The following is a 13,086-nucleotide window of genomic DNA, read 5'->3' on the forward strand; positions in this document are numbered from 1 at the left end:
GCATAAAATTCATTTACCCCATGAAACTGTTCTGAAAAATGGAGACAGTGATTTAAGCAACATTTGCAGGCTAAGAAGAGAACCAACATGTTTCACTGAGCTGCATTTTTTCACTCAGTGGGAATTGGCTATAAAGGCAGAAGCTTTGATAAACTTTACTGTAGAATGCCAGAAAAAAGCTGCGAAGAAGCCAGAAATCCTATGAAGTAGAACATGCTCACTAGAGCTAAACTTTTGGACCATAAATTAACTTTTCGCCAGCAGCTCCTAGGCATTTTTTTATGATTTTTTATCAGCTTGTAGATATTAAAAATCTTTTGCTGTCATCCCAAGTGCTAGGCTCCTTAGAGGCCCATTCTCACTGTCATTTTGAAAGGACCCCAAACCCCTTTTGCTACTACTAGGACTGCCCGGCATCTGATCCAATTTGAGATTTTAAATATGTCATGGTCACCTATCTGAAGAGCGTACAAACAGATTTTTCCCATGTTATTATGAAGACTGAAGGTTGTCAGCAATCCCAAGAGTGTTTACAGTTTAATCTGTCCCCTTAATCTGCAAATGCATAATTTATCAGCTGGAGGCTGCAAACATTTGTCAGTAAGGTATTAAGAAACTCCAAAATTTGTAGTACAGCCCTGAAATACAGTTATCTTTACCGCTCCTGAAAGATATTTGAATTCAACACTGGGTAGGATGGCTATCCACTTGATGGCAGCATAAACACGCTGCTTGTTCTTCTGTAGCGAATACACAGGCTTATCTAGGCTGAAAATATTGTTTCTTACATTAGCACTGAGAGTCAAAATTGTATGTGCAAGTGTACACGGCCTGGATGCATGTTAGCACAAAATCTGCTCTTCTATGAAGCGCTTGATTAGCAAGCTAACCATTTTATGCTGTAGAGCTATTGATTATAAAACGTGGTGACTGGAAAATACAGTGCTGCTTTCAAGATTTCCATTAGGAAAGTCAGGTTTCATTTGCTTGGTGTTTTTAAGGGAAAATTAGGACAAGGGGTAATGGCTTTAAACTGAAAGAGGGTGGATTTCGATTAGATATAAGGAAGGAATTCTTCCCTGTGAGGGTGGTGAGACACTGGCACAGGTTGCCCAGAGAGGCTGTGGATGCCCCATCCCTGGCAGTGTTCAAGGCCAGGTTGGATGGGGCTTGGAGCAACCTGGTCTAGTGGAAGGGGTCCCTGCCCATGGCAGGGGGGCTGGAACTAGATGATCTTTAAGGTCCCTTCCAACCCAAACCATTCTGTGATTCTATGAAAATTACTCCATGAAAAATGTGTGGGTTCTCAAGTGCTGACTTTGCCAGAAGTTGGCATTTCCCAGATGCAGGTTTGCTTGCATGGCCCTGAGCGAGGAGTAACCAGCAAATCTACACTTTAAAATGAACCCTTAGTTTTCAATCAGCCAGCTGTCCAGATGGGAACATTTCTGTTCAATTTGAATATGTTGTTCTTATTTCAAAGGGAAGATTTCATTTATGCATCCATTTATATTTACAGAAAGGGATCTGTCAATGCTTTTGGGCATTGTATAAATATTATGAAGCTAATTAGGAGCTATCAAGCCATACAAATACACATGTCCTTTCCCCGTGTTAGACTTGCTGCCCTTTCTTTCATATTCAAGCTTCAAACTGCCTGAAGCTGGAAGAAAAAAAAAATTTCTTCACATTGGGCTGAATCTTGCAGAGTGATGAAAAACTGCCGTGGTGGCAAGGACTCTCATCTGCTTTTCATCAATTCAGATTTTGACAGAGCGAGAGAAAATAGGGATATATGAAGTGAAGGGCCCTTCCCTGAGGATAGCAGCAGGATTCTTGTTTTAACACCAAGCCTATCTATCGGTTCCCGTCTCTCTGCTTTGACTGCACATTGGCCCATTTCTCAAAAGTTGTCCTTCAAGAAACCGAGATTTGTTGTTTTGAAAAGTCCGTGACTGGAGTTACCCACAGGAAGAGAAAGGCATCAGAGGAGACTGTGGTGTAATACATTCAAAATGGGCAATTATGACCTGCCCAAATATAGTCCCTATGCAGAGTGCATGACAATAGCCTATTCTGCTGGTAAGAAAAGTGGGCAGAGCCCTGCAGAGATCTCTATCACAGAGAAAGGAACTTGCACAGCAAGGGCAGAATTGATTAAAAGACCAAACCCAAACCAGAACCAGCCCATCCTTGGATGAGGGAGATGCTTGACTGGAATTTGAGGGGTTACAAAAGGTTCAACTTTAGTTCCAGGTCTGTGCTAAGCACAGAAGCAGACCCAACTTTCCCTTGGGGTTAGCTGGTACAATTTCTGCCAAATTCCCTTGTGCTCCCCCCGCTTTATAAGGACGAACCAGGAGGGCCGACCTCATGTCCCAGGTGTGCATGGAGGCGACGGGGTGACTGAAGAGAAACCGGAGGGAAGCACTGCCCTGATGGGTACCTCCCAAGCACCCCCAGGAAATCACAGCTGCGTTGGTGACTCTGTCTTTGCCCAAATCTGCAGACAGGTCCCAGCTGCTGCAGCTGGGGACTTCAGAAGTACCTGGTAGATGCTTAAGAATTGTTATGGCTATGCTACCTTTTTTTATTGCCAGGGGAGGATAACATTAGAGTGAACTCCCTAGTCATTTCACTTAAACTGAAATTATAAACTTCATCTGCCTAATCGGAAATACTGTTCCCTGAAGTACATTTATGTTTGTGCTGAAATATCAGATTGCCAATGAGCAATCTAAAATACGCTGTGGTGGAGAGCACTGGGCAGGATGGGTGGGATTCACCTCAGTTAATTTTACTCATCTGTAACATTGATGGCTGCAGCTGAGCCTCTTGGCTCAGAATTGCTCCTAGTGCAGGGGAGAGACTTTCTTAAGGAGTTAGTTGTCTGCATTATTTCAGATATCTACTTTAGTACGAAATATGCTTATCTCTCTCCACTCACACTTTCAGGGGTTTCTGTTTTTTTCACAGTAGCAGAAAAAGGAGCATAGGGTAACTACTGTTAGTACTGAGGTCTATGTTTAGTCACGAGTCCCATCCTACTTTCTTATTTCCATTGGTGTTTCCCACCCCCATCCTCCTGTAGCCTGGAGATTGGTAGTGTGCCAGCTGCCTAAAGCTATGGGATGTTCTGGCCAGCAGCAGGTCCTGTAGCTGTGCTGAGGAGGACTTGCACAGTTTCCTCTCCATGCAACGTAAAGCCCAAGGTTGTGCAAGTGTAGCACATGTGAGCGCACTTAAATTGGGTTCAGTCCTCCACTTTTGTCTAGGTGGGTGTAGGAAGGAATATAGTGCACCTTAGGAGGAGCTCAAGAAACCCCAATAAATTGCAATCCTGCCTTCGCTTGTTTAGGTGAAGGGAAGAGCCCATAGGATGTTGGTGAGGAAAGGGGTGTCTAGCAAGGGATGCCAGAGGCCAGCTAGCTGCTGAGGGGTGCCGGGTACCTGTGGCTGAGTCAGGAGTGGAGGATCAGGAAGATGCATTTGAGGGCTTAGGTGAGATAGGGTTTTGCAAGAAGTGAGGGTAGAAGGGTTTTGGGGAGCAGGATACTTGGTACTGATGTTGGTCACTCAGGAATAACTAGAAGGTACTGCAGGTTGGGATATAGATATCTGAAGTAGTCAGGAAGGAAAAGCATGTGTGTGAGGAATAAAGGGCTTAGGGAGGCTGGAGAGTGGCTCCAAGCCACTTCAGAAAAGAAGACAGGAAGGGCCTCCTCTAAGATGCTTCAGAAATATCTGATCAGATGAATGTATTATGGTGGAGTGAGAAATTAATCCTGGATCGTGTTATACCACAGTTACCCCATAGGAAGCTCTTGGTAATTTGCCCTTCCTTGAAGGCTTCATCAAACCAAAATACCAACATATATAGCTGAGTAAAGTTGTGCAATGGGCATAGGTAGGAATAGTCTTCATTGTCTCATTCCATTCCTTTCTACTTGGCTTCTTCAGCCTTTCTACAGGAACGTGCCTTGGTGTGATGTTGCTAATGAAAAAAATGCACATGGGTTTTCATTTAAATAAGTAGTCTGTTGGCAGCGCCTGTTTCTAGTCTTTTGTTTGGTCTGTTCTGTAGAAGTCTTAAGACGCCTTTGGAGACGTCAGTTACTTTTTAAGAGGGATTATGTTAGCTTATCTTATATTGATGTTTAGCCTGACTTACTCCATTTTCTACTGTTAAATTTAAATTTCCTGAAACCACATACACAACTCTGTATCTTACAGTCATGTTCCTATCCCTCAAAAAATTCCAAACTGTTATTTCTATCTGGTTGCTCTAAATGATGAAGCAAGTCGTCTTCACCAGGCTCTAGCTAAAATCCGGAGGTTGTGTCTGTTATATGCACTATATACAGTATAAAAGCCTAGGAAGAATTTCTGCAAGCAAGGCTGGCCTTCCCCTTGCATACTTCTGTCAAGAATTTGGGCCAGGAAACTTTGGGACCAGAAGGGATGATAAAACCCGGGATTATTTTAATGGCTCGGTCAGACTTCATAAGGTTGTCTCATTGCTCCACAGTCATCTCTCCAGTGACTAATGCACTCATGTGCCCTGTCCATGTAAAAACAGTACTGTGTTTTGACTTGGAAATTCAGCTGAAAGATAAGGAAAATTAGCAAAACCTCCTTTGTCAAAATAATAAATACCTACTATGTTTCTGCCATTAACCATGCATCTTAAAAACATCAGTTATGCAGACTGATTTCAGCATCAATTAAACTCTAACCACTATCTCTAGGCTTGCTCAGTCCAGTGGTAGAATATATATCTCACCCTTTCCACCTGCTTTTGCTTTTCTGTCTCTTCTGAAGGTGTCACAGAGCTGACCTGTCACTGAGGTGTAGGCAGAGCTCTGTCGTCCCTGTTTGCACACAACGGCACAGGGGTGCCTGCCCTGGGGGAAGTAGTACCCCACTGATCTTGATAGGAACCGGGAGCTCCCATCCAGCTGCATAACTGCATCTTTGTCCTGGGGAAGTCTGGGTGGAGGGAAGGAGCCAAGTACATTGTTGAACATGGTTTAGCATGGGGACAGTCAAATGTCAGTAGGAGATTCAGCCCTTCCTTCTCTCAGGTTGCACTGTAGGAAACAGGTGCTTATGCTGTAGCAGATGCTAGTGCTGGTGGTGGTATAAATAGCAAACAGATGGTAAATTGAGGCCTGTTTAATGACTTCACAGTGTGAAACAGCTGAGGGATCAAAGGGCTCTTTCCCTGGAGCAGCGAGCACCCACAGCCTAGCCCTTTACTTGGCACTTCGTGGCTGTATTGATCAGGAGCATGTAGCATTTCAGAAGCAAGGCAAAAAAACCAGATAATAATGTCCTGCTTGGATGGCTAAACAACCTCCTCCGTGTACAAACAGGGGTAGATACAAATAGGCACGTGCACACGTTTTCCTGTGAAAGAGCATATTGTCAATTGCTTGATGCATGCCCCTTTCACACAGAGGTGTGGAGGAGCATTGAAGTTACACAAAAGGCAGGAGATCTTGATGAGAGATGACCTGGGAGGAGGACATAGAAATGTGAGGTGAATAAGAAGAGGCTGTGATTAAATGCGAGTTGCTGAGAGGAGACTGTGGTGTGATGTTTTGGAGCTCTGGATGGTCTGTCTGAACCGTCGAAAATAACCAAGGATTTCAGCTCTGTATTTACAGTTTCCAGATCATAATCCCTCCTACCTACCCTCCCATGTTTGTGCATCCCCGTCTAGACATAAGAGAGCCCAAATGGCCTGGTACTGCCCATCTGGTCCCCCCCGCCCCTGATTACCTTCTAAATCCAGCTCATTTTTCTCTATAGGAAATACTGCATGTGGTTTTGTGCCTGTCCATACAAATATAAAGGTTGTGTGAACTGGGAGGAAGGAATAGAATGGCTTTGCAGCCAGGTGACCCTCATCCAAGGAGGAGGGAATGGGTGCCATACTGACAGCCAGAAACAGAGGAACAAAAGCCCCTCTGGCCAGTCAGAAAACCTGCACTGATCAAATCATCTAACGGGTGGTATCAAAACTGGAGACCTGGTGCACTGTGCTGTGTCCATCACAGTCCTTAGCCTCCATCGCCTAGGGTGCCTGCCAGAGTTTTCTGTGCTCCCTTCTTCCTCGTGTACTTGGGTTTTCTCCCACTGAAAGCAAGGGTTAGATAACCCCCTGTGCGGTCGGGTGGCACTGGGCATTGCCTTCACCGGCTGGGTCTGCCAGTAGCTGGAATGGACCTCTCTTGAGAGCCAAAGAGAAGCCCACAGTTCAGTCTTACACAGCACTGCAAGAACAATTGTATTTATTGCAGTTAGCGTGTAGTTGAACATGCCACCACAGGGCCATGCTGATGGGGAAATCATAGTCAAAACATGTAGCATGTCAGACTCGGGGAAATGTGTGGCATGGCATAATGATGTATGGACTGGTTGAGATGTTGTTTCTCATTTTACCCGCATCAACAACTGCATCAGCTTCTTAGTATTGCTAGTACTAGTTAGATTTTTGGTTTTTAATTGAAGAATTCAGTAAAAATGCAGAGGAGAGATTTGAAGGCCTTCCTTGTGGGGGGTGTCAAGAAGAGTTGGGGCCAGCAAGGAAAGAAACCTTGGACAGGTTATTAAGTAAAACTGTCAAGCAGATGGGTGTGATATTGTGCTATAGCATTCATAGCTGCATAGCCGTATTCGTCTAAAGTTTCTTTAGGAAAGTGAGGTTTGTAGGCAGAGAACCTAAAGAAGGAGTTGACTACCAAAAAGCTTCGTTTTTTTACTGCACCAGTTAGCCTGATAAAAAATAAAGCTTCTTCCAGCAAGTTTTACCTTGCTCATGGACTTCATTAGCACCTTGCATGGCAAATATGAATAAGCATAAACTCAGTGCTCCATCCATTGCTTTTATCCATATAAAGGAAATACTGTAGAATGAAAGGTATTTACTATAAACTTCTTCCAGGATCTGGTAATGTGATTCTTTCTGTAGCCCCCCAAATCCCTATCAAAGATGAGATAGTTTAAGTGTCCTATTGGTTACTTCATTGCCTTTCTCAGTTCTTCCTGTCTAGAGGCTGAACATCCCTTCTGCCCCCATCTAAGAGTGTGCTCTGGGTATGCCAAGGTACTCCAAATGCAGAGCGGTCGTTCCTGTGGCGGTGCAGCTTTTGAGATCAATCCTGTCCACCTCAGATCAGCTCAGCATAACCTACTCTTCAGCACAGTTAATCTAGGCAGTTAAAGTCCTGTTTTCTCACTTCAACATAAGCTATGCTAAGGATTTGGTTTGCTTAAAATGAGAGTTTTGCTGTCAAGTACACCATGCATCTGAATTATGTATTCACAGCTCACAAAAACATCAGTAACTGGAGCTCTTAGTCTTCCATAGCCCCTTCCCTGTGGCATTTTCGAAGCACATTTCAGTGTCATATAAAGATAACACATCTCAGCATCACAGGAAATTTGGGAAAGGGTAGTATTCTTGGCAGAGTGGTTACGAAGGAACAATGGGCTAACACAGAAATTTCTGCAGACCATCTCACTCCAGCTCCTAGCTTTAATTTCTATTCCGTGTTCAGTTTGTGTGGTGGATCCCAAGGAAACAAGTGTACAACTGGCATTATAAGTAAGCAGCAGTGAACTACTTCCACATCCCACGCAGAGGTGCAGAACAAGGCCTTGAGTCTGTATTTTGGCCTCTTATCCAACACAGTGATGGAGATTCTCGAGCAAGGCAGTGTTTGAGTTACTGAGAATAATCTCTTCTCTCCCCTCAGCCAGGCTGCAGACAGTCACCCAGCCAGGGACAGGTTTCAGGGTGAGACTTAAGCCGTCGATACCGTGACTGAACGTGTATCCACACCCTAACACTTCTGTGCTGTGTTAGGTGACCCGCTATCGCCACCATCAATAGGGTTTGTCAGGACTGTATGGGAAGTGCTTCAGAACCAAGAAAGCTCTTTACATATCTATCTATCTATCTATCTATATGTCTGTGTGTGTATATGTATGTTCATACCAGCACACATTGCATTACTTAAGGAACACAGGGAGACATGGGTTCCCTGGACTACACACTTACTGTGTTGGGGCCTGAAACAAGTCTTGCTTTAAAACCCTTTGAAAGGAATAATAGTTTGGTTATAGAAGTGTTCCCAAGACATCACAGTGGGAGAACGGGTCAATAGTTGTGTCCTGAGTGAAGGCTAAATGAGTAATTTCACAAACCTAACAATGTGTTCACAGTTTGAAAAAAAACAAACCAAACCAGCAACTCTCTGTTATTCTCTTATCTGCATGAGTGTGCAAGAGTGTGTACTGGAGATGCTGCTTAAATTGTTCTGCCGAGGTCCTGTCGGAGCAGATACCCAGGGAAGCTTCTTCTGGAGTTGGCTCCTGAGAAGGGTCTGACCCGACCCCGAAGTCTCCCTTTGCAAGGAGCCAGCCAGCCCCTTGGGATGGGGTATGGCTTGGGTAAGGCTGGATCCACTTAACTTTTTTTTGGCATGTTGGGGAGATGTTGAGATAGGTTTGAGATGAGTTTCAAGCAAGCATTTTGCTTTTTTGTGAGGAAAATGTTGATGGCTGGCCTCGTGCTGGGAAGGGCACTTTGGCTCTTCTGTGTCCGTTCTGGCCCGAGCCCCACAGCGAGTACTGGTTGCCAGCACAGGTAGGGCCAAAGCACGGCATTAAAATGCTCCCTTTAATCAGGAGCAAGGGCAGTGCCCAGAAATAAACAACTAAGAAGATGGAGCTGGTTTGGGGATTTGGGCAAACAGGCAGAAGAGCTTCATATCTCTCTGGGTCCAATACCTCAGAGCCAACAAAACTTTCCTTGTGTGCCCTTCATCACTAACTCTTGTTATTCAACACTTACCTTGAGTTAACTTCTCCCAACAACCACTGGTGACTCTGCCTTTCTGCTCCCCTCTCCTTCTAAAGCTCTCTATTTTAATTTGCTTGTATCCTAAAGCTAGTAGCTGATAAGAAAAAGCAAGTTGCTGTGGCTGTCTGTTGGCTCCCCGGGCAGGTGACTGCCCTTACCTCCTGCCTGGCAGCTGCAGATAATACTCCAGAAAGTGTTTTTGCACTTCCAGGGTACCAGAGTGAGGATAGCTTTGCTCAGTCTCCCAGCTTTTTTCCCACGAGCAGGAGCAGATGCTCCTTGCATTGAGGGAAATCAACGGGAACAGCGGGGAGGTCTCTGCAGCACCCTAAAACAGGTTCTTGTGGGACCGAGTGCCTTGTGCTCTCCTTGAAGCACACTTGCTGTGGATGTCTGGCTCCCAAATACCAACACTGATTTCTTTGCCACATCCTTGACTTTTAACACCTCCTTCTCCCCCCACCTGTTAAAAAGCGACGGCCTCTTAAAAGCATCATCTTACTTAATTCTCCAGTGGAAATGGTTGAAGGTGACTTTTCTGGAGTGAAGACTTGCTGCTTGAATTGTGCTTTTCTTAGCTGGGTATTCACTTATGTGTCTATATTTTGTTGAAACAGAACATCAGTAATCACTTTATGTTCTTAAAGTAAAGGCTATACATAGTGAAGCTCTGATGAAATTTTCATGTACAATTATGGACGATCAGTGAAGTAATTTGTAGACCTAACTTTTTTTTTTTAGATGCTTACGGTATGCTGTAGCGTTTTGCTGGTTGATTTACATTTGGGGCATTATGAAAGTGAAATTTTGTCGTTAATAATAAATCAGCAGCTGTAACCAGGGTTTGTTAGATATTTTGTGTGAATACCTGCCCCATTGAAGTCAGGGAGAATTTTACCATTAGCTTCAATAACATCAGAGTTTCATCCTCCCATTGTAAAGGGCCTTTAACAGCCACTTATAATCTTGTCAAAAACTCTGTTTGAGTGAAACTAATCCCATAGTGCTTTTATTAAGACAGAATGATGGTGGAGGAGGGAAGATTTTACATGCTTCTGTTGGAAAGAACTGCAGTTTGAGCAGTGGTTGTGCTGTGACAGAAAATTCCTGGTTTGGATACTGTCTGTAGCTCAGATAACTGTGCTGGAGTGAGCACAGCAAGATCGTTCTGGAATGACCATATTAAAAGGATTAGGCAAAGGCTGTTGCATATATGCATGCCAAGGCCTCCTTTCTCTTCTGTCAACAGATGCAAACTGGGAGTAATTTTGTTATAATCAGCTGTGTAAACTAGGGTATGCAAAGGGTACCTAAGCTTTAAAACAACGTTAAAAGCCAAAGTGTGCAAATATCACCCCATGTGATATTTGAAGGAGCAGACCCAGATACCAATTTCTTTGTGACTCCTGGAGCTAGGATCTGAACATATAGTTTGTACTCTGCACCTAGGAGCAAATCTGTATGCAGTGACCCATGCTTCCAGTCCCCAGAGTATAAGAGATGGCTGCTGTGCTGCTTTTTTTTCTGTATGCAGTAGAAAATCCAGTCTCTTTGAACCAGGAGTCAATTCAGTGACTCTGTTTTTCAGGTCCTCACACAGTAATGAAGAGCAGCTCCTGTCGGGCACAGAGCGCTCTGCAGAAATTCAGGGTGGTGACATTTATGTGGTGTATCAGAACCCACAGTCAAGTTTTCTGTTGCGTTGCCCATTGCAAGATGCTTCACAAACCTCGGGTAATGCACACTTTGTAAGAGGTAGCTAGGAGAGTGTTTACTGAGCATTTTAAAATTACCTAAGAGGCTCAACTACATACTTTTTAAGAATAGTATGTAACAAATAAGTATAGCTAGTTCATTTGTTCAAGATGACCAGGCTAGGAGTGGCCCTAGGATGGAGGCATAGGGAAAGGAAAGAAGCATCCAGATATCATTGATAACGAGCAAAAGGAACTTCTTCATCCGAGGAATTCATGTTAATGAAAGGAAAGGCTGTACCCAAGTCATTTGCAGACGCTTAACTTGGTTCTCCCTACCCCTGGGCTAGACCCAGAAGACTGCACCAGGCACCATCTTTTTAAGGGATATGCCACCTTTTGCTGGATGAGGAATTCAGAGGGGACACAGGAGTAACCCTGGCACCACCAGGGTCTTTGCGGCTTCTGAGACAGGTAGTGGCAGCCAGGTGCCCTCCAGCCTTATGTGCTATCCTTTCATTTAAGACAGGCAAAAATAATTTCTGGAGGGACTTAATTAAATTCTGCTAGGTCACAGTCTCTGCATCTCATCTTCACTTCCACATTTACAGTTGAGGAATGTCTACAGCCTTCCTCATTACACACAAGGGTTATTTCCAGAGATGCAGGCAGCAGGATACAATTCATAGGACAATCAGATGAAGCAGAAGGTCTTATTCATAATTCTGCATTGAATCTTCTTTCACTTCCTGATTCCACAGCTGCTGTCTTGCTAAGATGGATATAGAGATCCCCTCCGTTGATGGCAGATGACAAGTATGTGTATTAAAATGTCAAGCTGCAGCCTTTGAAACAACATACTTGAACTGTTGGTAGACAAAGAGACAGGAGATGGACTGCAGTAAAACACAGCAGCTTTCTTACCGCACTTGGAGCAAGGTTTCTGAATTTATCAAGAAAATTAAACTTGCAATACTTAGTACAGAAAATATAACAATACATTGGAGGTACAGCAGCCTTGCTTTCAAGTACAAATAAGAGTGATTTTTATGAAAAGGATGCAAGTTCTGGGCAGGATGCTACTAGAACCAGCTTGTTAAATTCATCCATGTAGCACTCTCAGTGACTGTGGCTTTGCTGGCTTTGGTGCCCAAGGGCACTCTCCACTGCAGAGAACTCTGTATTTTAGTGATTTTAAAATTTCTTTTACAAAAATAAAGTCCAAGAACGGTTTTGCCTAAGGGCAGGTATCTCAGGCCTCAGTAATTTCTTTTCTATATTGTAGACTTCCTGTCTGTCCTTACCAGATGATACATTATCTCTGTTCTGAACTGGATTTTTTTTTTATTTTGCTTTACATGGTGTATCATCTTTACATTTTCTATTACTGTTTGCAGTTTGCCTTTTTACCTCTCTGTTTCCCAGCTCATCTTCATGATACAATCTCTAGCCAACAATATTATTGCATTTCTCTGTGCTTATTTTGCCATTTCCAGCTATTGGTAAAGCTCCAGAATTTCTGTGCATTGGCAGAGAGTGGAGCTGTTTCCCCCAATTTATTGTCCATGTAGCTGGAGTGCCCCGGCAAGGCATCATTGTGTTGTATTGAATTGGACTGGCTGAATGCTGTGCCATCTGTACACGGACAGATTGTTACCCTTTACGATCGCTTTGGATAGAAGTTGTAGCAAGAATACTCAGCGAGTACATATAGCTGGGGAGTATGGCTACGTGCGGCTGTTGTGATAGGAAAGGGTACTTTTGCATTCTGGTAGTAGGGTCTTGTGGATTTCTTTGCGGATTTTTGCCCCCCAGGCAGCAGTTTGGTAAGGAACCGGGCTGCCCTCCAGCAGAGCCCTGGATAACCCCAGCACTGGGCAGTCGGTGAGGCTTTGGGTCTCTGGTCTGTTGCCTCTGAGGCAGAATAGCAGCATAAAACGAGAAAGCCATAAGGGTATTCATAATGTAAAATGAGATTTGCATCCTCACTATCCTGAGCAAACCATCTGTATTATGCAAATATAAAAATGGCATAATCAAACCAGATTCTTATTGGGCTATGTGCTGCATGCACCTAGAAAACTAAGCTTTGGCTCTCGATATATTTGATATACTTGATATCAATACAACTGATATTGCACTGCTCAGAAATTTACCTCAGACTTTTCTTTGTGTTCAGCTTGATCTGTCAATCATACAGAACATCCATGGGATATGTCTATTTTTTCCTAAGAGTTTTTCCTTCCCTGCCCCTATGTCCACTATAGCTCAAGAATTTCCACATAGTGCCAGGGCAGTACAGGATAGAATTGCTTCCCCAGGCAGTATGCCGGGGAAAATGATCCTGTTGTTTTTTCCTGACAAGGTGTCCAGGTAATTCACAGTGTGTTGAACTGAAATGGACTGCTCTGATACCATGTGATTTCTACAGAAACTAACTTTAGTGCTATATAAAGTAATATATATATGTCAGTGACTTTATAGATAGGTTTATGTACAGTTGTAAATATTTATATTATG

At 43.7% G+C, this 13,086-nt stretch overlaps 2 protein-coding genes across 3 annotated transcripts in view; one reads left to right on the top strand and one right to left on the bottom strand.

Annotated features, from left to right (window-relative positions):
• GABRB3 (gamma-aminobutyric acid type A receptor subunit beta3) overlaps window positions 1-13,086 on the bottom strand; it is a 191,267-nt gene that overhangs the window by 156,962 nt on the left and 21,219 nt on the right. The window lies entirely within an intron of this gene.
• GABRA5 (gamma-aminobutyric acid type A receptor subunit alpha5) overlaps window positions 1-13,086 on the top strand; it is a 55,294-nt gene that overhangs the window by 13,840 nt on the left and 28,368 nt on the right. The gene's annotated exons all lie outside the window — the stretch shown is intronic.

This window comes from Buteo buteo, chromosome 25 (assembly GCF_964188355.1).
Source record: "Buteo buteo chromosome 25, bButBut1.hap1.1, whole genome shotgun sequence".
NCBI lineage: Eukaryota > Metazoa > Chordata > Aves > Accipitriformes > Accipitridae > Buteo > Buteo buteo.